Source organism: Lissotriton vulgaris, chromosome 6 (assembly GCF_964263255.1).
Source record: "Lissotriton vulgaris chromosome 6, aLisVul1.2, whole genome shotgun sequence".
Taxonomy (NCBI): Eukaryota; Metazoa; Chordata; class Amphibia; order Caudata; family Salamandridae; genus Lissotriton; species Lissotriton vulgaris.
The window spans coordinates 1348773031-1348786027 of NC_141694.1; the positions used below are offsets into that span (position 1 = coordinate 1348773031).

The following is a 12997-nucleotide window of genomic DNA, read 5'->3' on the forward strand; positions in this document are numbered from 1 at the left end:
TTGCTTTCACAGCTGATTCCGTATGTGTTATTTACACCACCGGCTCTTAACCTTTTGACCTATGTGGACTTCAACTGAATCATTACTGGAATCCGGAGACCTCTCAGTGAGTCATTATTGGAAGTCAGGGACCCCCAGGCTAAGCAATTTCTAAGCTTGGGCCCTCAAAACAATACACAAAAATACAAACACAATTATACATCAAACTAATGCTCAAATCATGAATTATTTTGTGTAATTTACAATCAGTTATAGAAAATTTTATCAATTTGGCTATGTTGCTTCTTAATTTGTATATCATTTATTCATTTTAATGGATTCGTTCTAATATTATTTAATTTTGTGAAATAGTCACAAACCTCCTGAGTAGACCTTCTGGACCCCCAGGGATCCCCGGACCATACGCTAAGAAACATTGATTTACACAATTGTTATTATATCTCTTACCTCCATACATCACATACATACTAGTGAGTGCGTGTGGATATTTGCCTTTTCCTGTAAATCACATATGCCTCATAACCCTACATTCACAAATCTTTTTCGCATATCTATGGAAATTTGGAGATCGACCATATGTGTTAATCATGCACATTTTTATTTTACACACAAATCTCAATTAGTTCACAAATAAAGATGTTTACTCAATTAGTTTAATTAATGGCCAGCTGGGACTAACAGATTAAAATTTGCAAAATGCCTGCTGCAAGATAACATTGTTCTTGAATGTAAAAAAATATAGATATATCTGAGACACAGTTATCTATTTTTATCATTCCACTGTTTTGAGTGACTTGGTAATTCTACCTTATATGAATGCAGTAATACTGCATTACAGAACGGAAAAAGTATGATTTGTTACCTCCATAAAAACACCAAGGGCTGTATCATAATGGGCTTTTTCTGGTGCAGTGATGAGCCAAGCGTCTGTTTTATCTGCTTCCTGGGCATATAGTGAATTTGTTTAATCATATACTTCTCTGAGTTAGTACATTATTTTCAGATTGTGCAGTTCGGAAACAGTGACCTAGGTTTGCCTTTCTCTCTGTTTCAGAGCTATATGATAATTAAGCATGGGCGAATTTTGCGAATCTCGCGTTCGTGAATTTTGCGGATTTGCGAACTCGCAATCCGCAAAATCCGCGAATTCTCGCGAATTTGCGGATTTTTTTTTTGTGTTCGCGCGGGTTTCTGCTAGGTCGCGAGGGTTTTTGTACAATTTCGCAAACGCGAACTTACCTGTCGGGTCGCAAGTTTTGCGAACTTGTTGTTTCTACGTCTCCAGCCTGTTTGGGACACTCTTCTTCATCACTGCCACCCTCTGTCACCACTGCCACTCTCTGGTTCACCCATGCCACCCTCTGGCTCACCCATGCCACTCTCTGTTTCATCACAGCACCCTCTGGTTGTCCAGTGTACATTATTGTGGCAATGCAAAGCACACCTTCCCTGCCTCAAGTGACCTGAATTAATTTGGGGCTGATTAATGTGTCACAGAATATTTTTTTAGCTGGCACCTGCTTCCTTAGTGCTTCCTGATTAGTGATCTTTTGCACTTGCTAAGTGCTTTCATTGTTGCAAAATTAGTTACAACACCTGCCCTGCCCCAACTGACAATAATGAATTAGGGGCTGATTAATGTGTCACTGGATTTGAACTTCCAGCCTGGCTCCTGCTTGTCTCCCTTAGCTGTAATTCAGGACCTTTGTGGCATATGTGTAACTATTCTGAGGGTCAGAGCAGGGTTACATAATAGTTGCAAGTAGGCAACTGAACTCTGGAGGGGCCCCTCAGGAAGCACTACAGGAAATGGCTACTAATGATGAGCTTGAACTTTTGAGCCTGGTAAGTAGTTTCAGTTTTGCTAAGATCGTATTTCTGCAATTTAGCGCTTATTCGCGGGGCGCGAAGTTGAACTGGGAAGCCGCGAACTCACGCGAACAGTGCCAGCAAGCCATAAAATCCGCTGCTCGCGGATTTGCGGATTTTGCGGGAAATTCGCGAATCTCGCGGATTGCGAATTTAGCAAAAATCTGCAAAATCCGCGAGCGGAACGGATTTTCCGCCCATACTTAATGATAATAACGTGCATTCACTTTATGCCCTGCCGGCACATAAACATGCATTGTATTCATTTTTATTTATTTACATGAGTTTTATATAGCACTGTCTAGACCCGGAGGTATCAGAGCGCTTTACATATGAATAACATAGCTAGTTACAAGGTAGTCAAGTCAAGTCAAGTCAATTTATCTTTATTCGACTTAATTAAAAGTCATACAAAGAGATTAAGTACATTTCATACCGGGAATTTTTAGGAACAATTCGTACATGTTAAAATATGACAATAAAAATCAATTACATTTCATACATATTAAAAAACATCCATAAAAACAAATACAGGCGTACAGAGGTTAAAAGGAATAACAATGGATCTAGTGAGTATATTTTTTCATCCTAGCTGCAGCAACCAAGAAATTAGCTATACAGAAAGTAATGCGCGGGTTAGTCAAAGATTGTAAAAAGAGCAAGGCCGGTCTCACTTGTGTGAAGCCCGCCTCCTTCAGGACTGGTACCAGATATTTTTTTCTTGGCTCTAAATAAAACCCGCAAAACATAACAAAGTGCATAGTATCTTGGTCTGAGAAATGGTCGCAGCTGTAGGGAGGAGCTAGTTCCGGTTTTTCCCATGTTTTAAAAGAGCCTAAATAAAAATGTAACAGATTAAACCTAAACTTAGTTAAAAGAAACCTATGGAATGGGATTGTAACAAAACCAAGATAAGGAGCTAATGAGGGTGAATTAACAAGTAAATAATGGCCCCTAACTGCTGGTTTCACTAACTCCCTTTCCTCACGGGATGCACGCACGTACCCTCCCCATAAAGTTCTTTTTGATGAAATCAATGTCTTGAACCTTGATATCTTGGGGGGAGATGAAGAGCTCTGGACGCCTCAAATCCAAGAATGCCTTCTGCAGATAGGCCAACCAGGGTATCTTTTTAAAATGGTCTAGGGACAAGACATCAGACATGATCTTGTGGTTCAGCGGGAGATCTTCATTAAGCCACGTCATTAACCAAAAGATCAGGGGAGCCATGTTCAACCCATCAGTTAGAAAGTCTAAGCCCACCTCCATATGTATAGAGTAGGTTGGAGTTGACTGCGGCACAGAGAGGAGTGATCGAATAAATCTGTTCTCAGCTCTCTGAATTGGATCCACATTAACATAACCCCAGAGTGGGGAACCATATGAGGCAATGGCAACCGATTTACTCTTATACATTTTTAGCAACGCTTCCATTGGCCTAGCCCCCAACCTGCCCGCAAAGCCCAAGAGGGCAGACGATGATCTAGTGACCGCCAACCTCTTCGCCCTCACCTGGGGGCCCCAAGTTCCTCTCTGGTCAAAGAGGACCCCCAAATAGGGGAACGTTGTAACTCTAGAGACCATGTCCCCTCTGCACGTGAAGGTTTTTGATCTCCTCTTACTGCTTTCTCGACCCACCACCATGGTATGCGACTTACTAGCATTTATTTTTAAGTCGAGCTGTTCCATAAATGTGCCGAAAGCATTTAGGAGGCGTTGCAGGCCGACACCCGTGCGCGAGATCAGCACGGCATCGTCCGCGTACAGGAGCGCTGGAATCTTAACTGCTCCTGCACGCGGAACATCTACTTCCTCCTCCTCCAAGTGTGCACCCAAACCGTTGATGTAGATGGTAAAGAGTAAAGGAGCCAGAATGCAGCCCTGCCTAACCCCCTTAAGGGATTTGAAAAGGGCCGTGCACCTGCCCTCGTTTGTGACCCGTACGGCCACAAAAAGCTCCTGATGTAGGGAAGCCATGAATCTTACCAATGCCTCGTCAATCCCCATCCTCAGCAAGGTCGTCCATAGCTTAGCCCTGTTCACCAAATCGAAGGCCGAGGAGAGGTCCATAAATGCTAGAAATAAGGACCCCTCCTTGGCCACCGTGTACTTTGCTATGAGCAGGTGCAGGTTAGAGCATTGTTCTATTGTGCCTTTCCTTTCTCTAAACCCATACTGGATCTCTGACAACCCTCCACAGCTCTCTACATTATCCCTCAACCTGGACAAAAGGACTCTTCCTAAGATCTTCACTGAGGAGTCCAAGAGGGATATGGGCCTATAACACCCGGGATCATCCCGCTGACCCTTTTTAAAAATAGGGACAATAGTTGAAATGTCCCAGGATGATGGTGTAGGGTTGTTATTAACGGCAGTAAAAACGTTGGCCATCACCTCTGCCCACAGCTTTGGGGAGTGTAAGAAAAAGTCGGCTGGCACCCCGTCGGGGCCCGGGGTCTTATGCTTAGTTGTGGCCAGAATAGCCTTCTCCACTTCTGTATTAAGGAAATGTATTGGAGTAGCGTCTAAAGATGCCAGCGAGGCATCTTAGATTACCTGGTCATTATCCCCGTACACATTTTTAAAATGGGACAGCCACTTGTCGTCTGGTATGTCACAATCTGTGGCCTCATTGCTTTGATCAGAAAAGAATGGTTGTCTGATTATCTCTCAGAATTTCCGGCTGTCCTTCAGGATAGCCGTAGATAGGAGATTTTCCCAAGCTTCCCGTTTGATACTGTCTTTTCTTGTTTTAATAGCTGACTTGTAGATTTTCCTCAGTCTAGCAATATCGCCCTTTACCCTTGGTACTTTTTTCAGTGCTACCATCAGTAACCTGTGTGCATTAGAGCATGCAGTATAAAACCAGCGCTTCTTAATCGGTACTCTTTTCATTGGCTTTGCCGTGAGATCCAGCGCCACCTGGCCACAAATTAACTCAAAGGCCCCTATTATCTCACAGCCCGGGGCACGAGGGTTCTGACACACCTCAACCTGTTCCTTAATTTTTGGAAAAATCTCTGCGTAAAAGTTATCTGGGACCACCTTAGCCCACTTAACCCTCCTACCCTGATCGGTGGTGCGCAAAGTGTGATCCAATCTCACTTTCCCCGGGTTAGGCCCCATATAATCTCCCCAAGCCACCTCAAGTAAGACAGGGTTGTGGTCAATGTAGTGAGATAGCACTGTACAATAGGAGATCACCTGATTTAAAATACCTTGCGTTATGAAGATATAGTCAATTATGGTTCCTGGGCTAGTGCCAGTGAATGTTGCCATTCTTGATCCACCCTCAGGTTCATAAAAATCAAAATTTGCCAAGAGGTCTTCTAGCTCCACTCCTTCTATGGTATGTTCGAAGTGAGGTCCCTCATAACCTTCGACCCATTCCTTATTGTTTAAACTGCTTGCTAACGTGCAGGGATGAATGTTAAAATCACCTAATAAGATATACTCTGTGTTAAGCTGTGTGTTCTGTCTGCCTAACCCTAGTATAACGTTTAAGGTGGCAATATTACTATCATTGTTGTCCCTATTCCCTGAGTTATAAAAATTAATGTATAGAGACCTCCTAGTGGGGTTGATCTCTCTCTCTACTATGAGGATATTGGGCGAGTCTGTACTGATCTGTTTTAAGGAACCCTTCAGATCTAGGGAAAATAGCATTAACAGGCCTCCCTTAGCTCTGCCAGCGCGGCTAGGAATAGCTGCCTTGGCAAAGCTGGTAAAACCGTCCCACCAGGAGTTAGTAGCGGTATCCCAGGTTTCCTGGAGGGCGATAATGTTATGACTTGCAACAAAACTTAACCACTCCTTATCATTGCGTTTGGAATTGAGACCCGCTACGTTCCAACTTAGTATCTTGCAGGTTTCTCCGATTTTCTTTGCCACCTGTACGGTCAAGGGTACCCCCTCCACTACTCGTAGATGCGGGCTTCCATCGACCGATGGTTTACCCACTGTCTCTACTGTATTTATCTGGTCGTGGGAAATACTAATATTCTTATTAAGGGAGCCACCGACGACCTCGTCCCGAGTTTGGTCAGGAACAAATTCCCTTTCAGTGGCGGCTAGTAATTTACGGCCTTCCAACCTTATATCATCATTCCTTTTTATGCCTTTACTAAGACCTCTGCCCCTGTCTTTGGAGTTACTTGTTAAACATACGGCCCTTGTTCCATTTGATGTCAGGTTTGGGCCATCCGTGCGTCAATCGCAATCATTTAAGTTTGCCAAGACCCCAAACCTATTCGCTGTGCCAAACCCCCAATTGTGAACTGGTGCCCCTAGTCCCCATCCATTTGTTACTGCGTTCCACCCAGGTAGTGGTGTTCTAGGGCGCATTGGGAACTGCTCGTCGGCCAACCATGCTCCAAACCCATTTCCATAGTTCCCAAGGTCATTTACCTGGGCCCCCGACCCCCACCTGTTCGATGTATTCCAGTGTAATCTAGGGGACCTGGCAAATAACACATTCTGGTGGTCACCTGGCCCTGTGCCAAGTCTATTTGCTGGGCCAATACCATAGTCATCATGCGTGGATCTAAGGCCCCCACCCCATCTGTTGTTTCTTGTGGACCACCCTGATCTTAAAACATTTGGCTGAATCGCGTTTTGCTGTTCACTGTAAAAGAATTTAAGGGTAAGAGGGATTATAGAACCACTTCTTCGTTGGGGGGGGGAAATATTTGACAGGACATTTGGGAGCACATCTGCGTTTGCGAAATTTAACACTACGCAATCCCCTTTAAACTTTTTTTTGCCTATTCCCTATCCATGTCATCCTCCTCGCCATTACAATTTCCCCTGCCAATTGATCTTTCCCATAATGTGTCATCTTCATGTTATTTGTCAACCAATATAACGCCTTACTTGTTAGAGATGCAATAGATTCTGTCTGGCCAGGGGGTAAAGTAGGTACGTTAGCTAGAACCAATACCAAAGGTGAAGCTTCCATTATAAATTGTGAAGGGTCATCCCCTAGGGATGGCGGTGTTGGGACAGTAGGTGGAAGTATAGGAGCCTCACTCGCTACTTCTTGTGTGAGTGCAGCTGTTGGAGCCTGACCAGGCGGGATGGTCTCTGACAGCCCTCCATCTGCTACCATCGCGCCCCCATTGTTTCCTATCATAATATCAACTGGTTTAGAAACAATAGTTATTACATTCTCCAGTTCTTCTACCACTTTACATTTCGCCCCTCCCATCCTTTTCACTTCAGCAGGAAGCTTATCAATTTTCCCGATCAGTGGCTTAATGATGGTCTTTATCTTTTGGTCTATCATGTTCGCGATCCTATTAAATAGGTTATCGTCTATGATTTGTCTAAGGTTATCTTCCTCGTGTTCCGGTTTTTTCCCCTTAGACTTTGGTGGAAAAGCTGTCCTTTTCCTCCCAGTACGTGGCCCCCCCCGTTTCGGCTGTATTTTCCTGCAGTTTCTCATCGCCCTGGTCACTGGGACTGAGGGTGAAGATTCTTCTGCTATAAATTCCGGTTGAGACTCGTGGTCAGACTCTGCATTAGCCTCCATGTCAACCAACAATTCAACACTTTGATCATGATTTCCAATGTCAAGGAGGTTGGTATTTGGAGCATTCGTGCTAAGGTCTTGCAATGGTATATCCGACATTTGCGCGCTTATGGAGGGGCTCGCTGAAAGAAGGACAAGAGATTGACTCAAGCCCAAAGATTGCCTCCTTTCATTGTTTATTTTATATACCACCTGGACCATATAATTGTCCATGGTGTTAAGTGCCTCTGGAGCTGCATAAACCTTTTTCTTTGACATCTTCTCAAGTAAATTTATGCGCTACAAAACAACACAGACTAGTAGCAACCTGATAAGAACGCGCTACTTACAGTCTCAGGGTAACAGTGTTTATATAATGGGTGGTAAGATCTTACTTCAGACAGCTTACTTTGGATGTACCACGGACAGAGTGGCCGGCCCAGTCCAGTCCCGGCCAGTCTAGGACTGTCTAAGACTGTCCCGCCCTTGTCCCGGGCTTCTCCCGTCGCCGACCGCGCGCGTACCGCGATGCGCGGAGCTGTTCCTGGCTTTATCCCACCTGTGGGGGGCGTGACGGGGAGGCGGCTTCAGGCCCAGGTGGATTGTGGGCGTTGGTGTTCTGCTCCCCCTCGGTGGCCACGTCACCCCAGCTGCGAGCGTTTCCCGCGAAGCGGGAAACGCGAGAGGTGTTGGTGCAGGCGGGCGCTGACAGCAAACAGGCAGCAAAGGTCAAGATGGGCCGTTAATCTCCTTCAGTCGAGATGCCCAGAGGTCCGGTATTTCAAAGAGCAACAGCAAGGTACATTAATTTAAACATTTGTTGCACAGTAATTACAAAGTAGATGGCAAATCATATGGGGCAGAGAAGGTAAGGGGGACAAGAATAGGAGTCTGAGAGTGGGTGAGAGGAGAGAAGGGAACCTGAGGGGGAGGGGGGGGGGGGTGGAGTTAAGGCAGTCCAGCAAAAAATTATTGAGGGTCATCAAGAGGGAAGAAGGAACGGCCAAAGGTCAGACAAAATGGCGGGTCTGGGTCGTGGGTATCAACAGAGACCATCTCCAAAAATGGCAGGATGCACCAAAGTCAAGAATCCATAAGAAAAACCTAGAGAGCAGGATTCCATTGAGTAGAGCCAGAGGGGGGACGCAGCCGCAAAACCTGGCTATGAAATCCATGCGCTGGCTCTGGACCATGGGGTCATCGGTGTCGACGATCCACAAGACGAGGGTCCAGGGAAGTCAGCATGGGAGTTAGGGAGCAGTCTTGGCGAAAAGGGAGGCAGCAGCGAAGTCTGGGGTGCGTCGCACCCCTCAGGCTCAGAATGGTACGGAAAAGCCTGGGAGCGTTGCACCACAGCGCCGAGTAGATTCACCACCACTGCCCCCCCATACCTGGAGAGGACTCACGGGTCGCAGATGTCCAATCCGAGGCAAAGCTGGAGAGCAGGGAGTGGGGGAAGAAACTGGTCGTGCCTGGAAAGGCCGAAGGATGATCAGGAGAGGTGAACCTCGTCCCCGCTCTTCACCAACCTTCCAGGGAGCTCCAGGAGGCATAAACACTGTCAAGACTGGTTCCTACGATAGCCGAACCATCAACAATTAGCCGGAGTACAGGTAGAGGAGGGAGAAAAGCAGCGGAGGAACGACAAGACATGCCTGCTGTCCGGCTGGATTGGTGATGGCCATGGCGGTGTACTGGAGCCAATCCCCCCTATAGCTCGGGTTGTTGAGTTTATGGCTGCGCCAGACACAGTAGCCTAACTCGGAGTGCTCTCAGAATAACAGGGATTGGATGCATACACATTTATTTCCAGTGTTACATGGTGTTCAGTAATACCTCAAAGCTAAAAAAAAGATCCTGCGCATTTTACTCCATCAATTTGCACAGAGCGCAAAGACTAAAATGAGGGAAAATAAATGCATAAGACTAAGGGCCTAATTATGAGTTGGGCGGCAAATTCAGACCCGTGCGTAGACGCCTGCTTACGAACAGGTTGGAATTACGAGTTGATAGGTATTTAATGCATCGGCTAAGTATCAGATGGTTAAATAACTCAATCGTCATTAAATATTGGTGGGTCAAACCTGGCAACATTTAATGGGGAAAATAATTCGGTATTTACAGTATCATGAAGATTTTGGTGCATTCAACATCAAAGTCAGCATGTTATTCCCCAACAACTCCTAACAGGTGGTATTTATCACACTTGAAAAAAAAGGTACTGCATGGTATAATTATGTATTTATTTATTTTGTGTGATAAATACCACCTATACTTGTAATCTAGGCCTAGCATGGCATGTGACCCTCTTTCAAACAGGCCATGCTCAGGAATTAGGAAGTAAAACCTCACGCGGGTGTTGTATCAGTGTTTCCATGGTCGGTTTTACTTTCCAGTATTTCATTCAGTATATTGAATGAGGGTAAAAGTGGTAACAGGGCTGGCTTTAGGGCAGTGAGGCTGGAGGGATGTATGTCGTTACAACGCATGCTTTTTCCACGCATGCCTTTACAACGCAGGTTTTACAGCGCAAGTCGTTACAACGACTTGCGTTGGGCGGCGCTGGATAGTGAATAGTTTAATTTACTATTCCAACTCCAGTCCCCGTGGATAGTAGGGAAGGTTTTGGATAGTAAATTAAACTATTCCCTATCCTACAGCGCCCTCCAGCGCAAGTCGTTGTAACTACTTGCGTTGTAATTCCTGCGCTGTAAAGGTACTGTATGGAAAAAGTTTTGTTGTAAAGGTTGTTTCCCGGCTGGAGCATCCACACTGGGTGCTGACCTGTGGAGAGGGCATTGACGCCACCAGCACAACATCCGGCCCTGAGTGGTAACTCAACATGCATAAAGTGATGAAAAATAGGGAGGGTAAGGTTATTGCCACAGGTTCTTGCCGATTTTGGAAAGTAGCTGTTTAGTAGACTCTGGTCAATATATTTAATACCTACCAGTGCAGATGATTAATTCTGAAGTTCTGACAAGGACAATTCTCGACTTGAATATCGTCATCCTTTAAGAGGATACTTTTGCACATGTTTTGAAAATGAAATGTCATTTGTCAAGCGTTGCAGAAAAAGTATAACACATTTACGTGCATTAAAAAAAAGAGGCATTGCCTTACGGCAGACAGCTCAGCTGCACTTACTGACTCATAAATCAACTTATTTTTTCTAAATGCAGCGTTTTATTCAACTGACGAAGATCGCCACAGGCTAGTGACCTTTCAGATAGGAAAGCTCTGGAGAGATCTTTATCTCTAATTCAGTAAGTGAGAATAAGGCTGTCATTCGGTAGAGTTCATAAGTTCTAATGCATCCCAGATTGCTGATTGAAGATACAGAGATGAACACATCACTTAAGTGACAGTATGAGTAAACGTATATATTTAATAGGTTGCATAGACTGAGGAAGTGCATTAACACTCCTATCGTGTCTTGAAAGAGGTGATCTGTGAGGGAATTGGAATAATTGAATTTGTGGTCACATATAGTGTTAAATATAGATAGATTATTTAAATATAAGATTCAACTCTGTGTGACATTTGGGTCATAAACTGTCGACTATATTTCCCAAGGCGAAAAAAAGACAACAGCCTTCATTATTAGCAGACCAGTAATGGCCGTGATATTTATTGCAACTGATAAAATCAAACTGATCGGTATTTGGGGAAGAACATAGATTTTGATGCTTTTGGCAGCAAAATATGCAAGTTTCAGTAAATATAGGTCATTTTACCCCCTAATAAACTATCACAAAAATACGATATATTTGATAACAGGAGTTTCCACCCATATTGCAATTTAGCAGATTGCTTGAACTGGGTTTTGTAAAACCTGTTTGTATTGTTATTACGACTCAGTGCAATTTAACACTGCTAACATCTGCTAAAATGATTATGCTTTCTCCCTAAAACATGGTAAAATTTGCCTACACCTAATTAAACATTTAATGTACTTGTAAGTTCCTAGTAAATGGTACTACTAGTACCCAGGACCTGAAAATTAAATGCTATAAGTGGGCTGCTGCACTCATTGTGCCACCCATTAAAGTAGCCCTTTTAGACATGTCTCAGGCCTGTCACTGCAGTCTGTAGAGCAGGTTTAAGCTTCCGTTTGAGCCTGGCAAACTATACCATTTCCACGCGTAAACCTTTTTCTTGGGGGGGGGGGGGTTTACGTATCTTTATTGTCAAATGTATCATATTCAATGTACAAGTTACAGCATTTATCCGTTGCAAATCCTTGCAATAAAGTATCACAGTATTCAGAAAACTTATAATTTACAACAGGAGCAGAAAAAATGCTGATTACAGTTCCTTCTAACAAAGCTACAAAGCTGAACAGATTACATTGTTTTATGATCGTGTGAATCCCCCTGCAAACTCCCCCCAAACCCTTTACCGGTTCCTGCCAGATGTTACCCCATCCCCATATCTGAGTTAATCTGTTAGATGTCTATTGCCCGTATTTCTTGGCTACATGTAGCAGTCAGAGTGTGGTGTTCTCTCTCCCCTAAATCAGATTGAGTCTGCAGAGCTATCTCTTCTATCTCTTGTATCATTACCCCCCTCATGCCTACAACACTCCCTGGAGCTTATCATCTCTACTAGTCTTCTTCAAATGGCCTTCCTCAACCAATGCCAGTTCTTTTAGACCTTTCTTCCATTTTTCTGCCTGTGGGCCCTGCGGAGACAGCCAGTGAATTGCTATTCTCCTCTTGGCTATCGTAAGTCCCAATATCAGGAATCTCTTAGTGGTTTTACGTTTGGGATTTTTAGGGATCAAGCTGAGAAGGCATGTCCTTATCTCTGGGGTTATCTTCCAACCAGTGATTCTATTTAGTTGGAGGTATGACGGTACAACGCGTACCGTTACAACGCATGCCTTTACGATGCAGTTTTAACAACGCAAGTCGTTACAACGACTTGCGTTGGGGGGGGGCGCTGATAGTGAATAGTTTAATTTAATATTCCAACACCAGTCCCCGTGGATAGTAGGGAAGGTGTTGGATAGTAAATTAAACTATCCCCTATCCTAGAGCGCCCTCCAGCGAAAGTCGTTGTAACGACTTTCGTTGTTAAAGCTGCGTCGTAACGGTACAGCGTTGTACCAGTTACGTTGAAAAGGATGTTTCCCATTTAGTTGAGTCAGAACCTCGGCTCCGTATCCTTGAATTATTTGGCAATGCCATACCGGATGAATAAAATATGCCTGAACATGCTGGCAGCGAGGACATTTGGGGTCCCTGGATATATTAATAGTGTGTAGCCTCCAGGGTGAAAGATAGGTCATATGGACTATATTATATTTTATTTGTTTGTATCTGTTGCAAAGTGATACTTTGAGGACACTTTCATGAATCTTCCCCCAGTCTTGTGCCATTATCATGTGTTCACTGACCCCTTGCCATTTTTCTCCCACTTTCAGGAGCTTAATCTTTTTATCTGCTCTCAGTGCCCTATATAGATGAGAGACAAGTTTTTGACCACCTGTCATTGCAATTATAGAGACTAGTGTATGTGTAGGCTCCGGGGCCACATCTGGCGGGCTGTGACTGCTATTTTAGTGTGTTGCAAAAATTGACCTGCCCCCTGATTCAAATGTTTCTACTGCATCCT

General features: G+C 44.4%; 1 pseudogene; it reads right to left on the minus strand.

Annotated features, from left to right (window-relative positions):
- The window catches only part of LOC147708870 (uncharacterized), a 76246-nt pseudogene that overhangs the window by 24992 nt on the left and 38257 nt on the right, over positions 1-12997 (minus strand).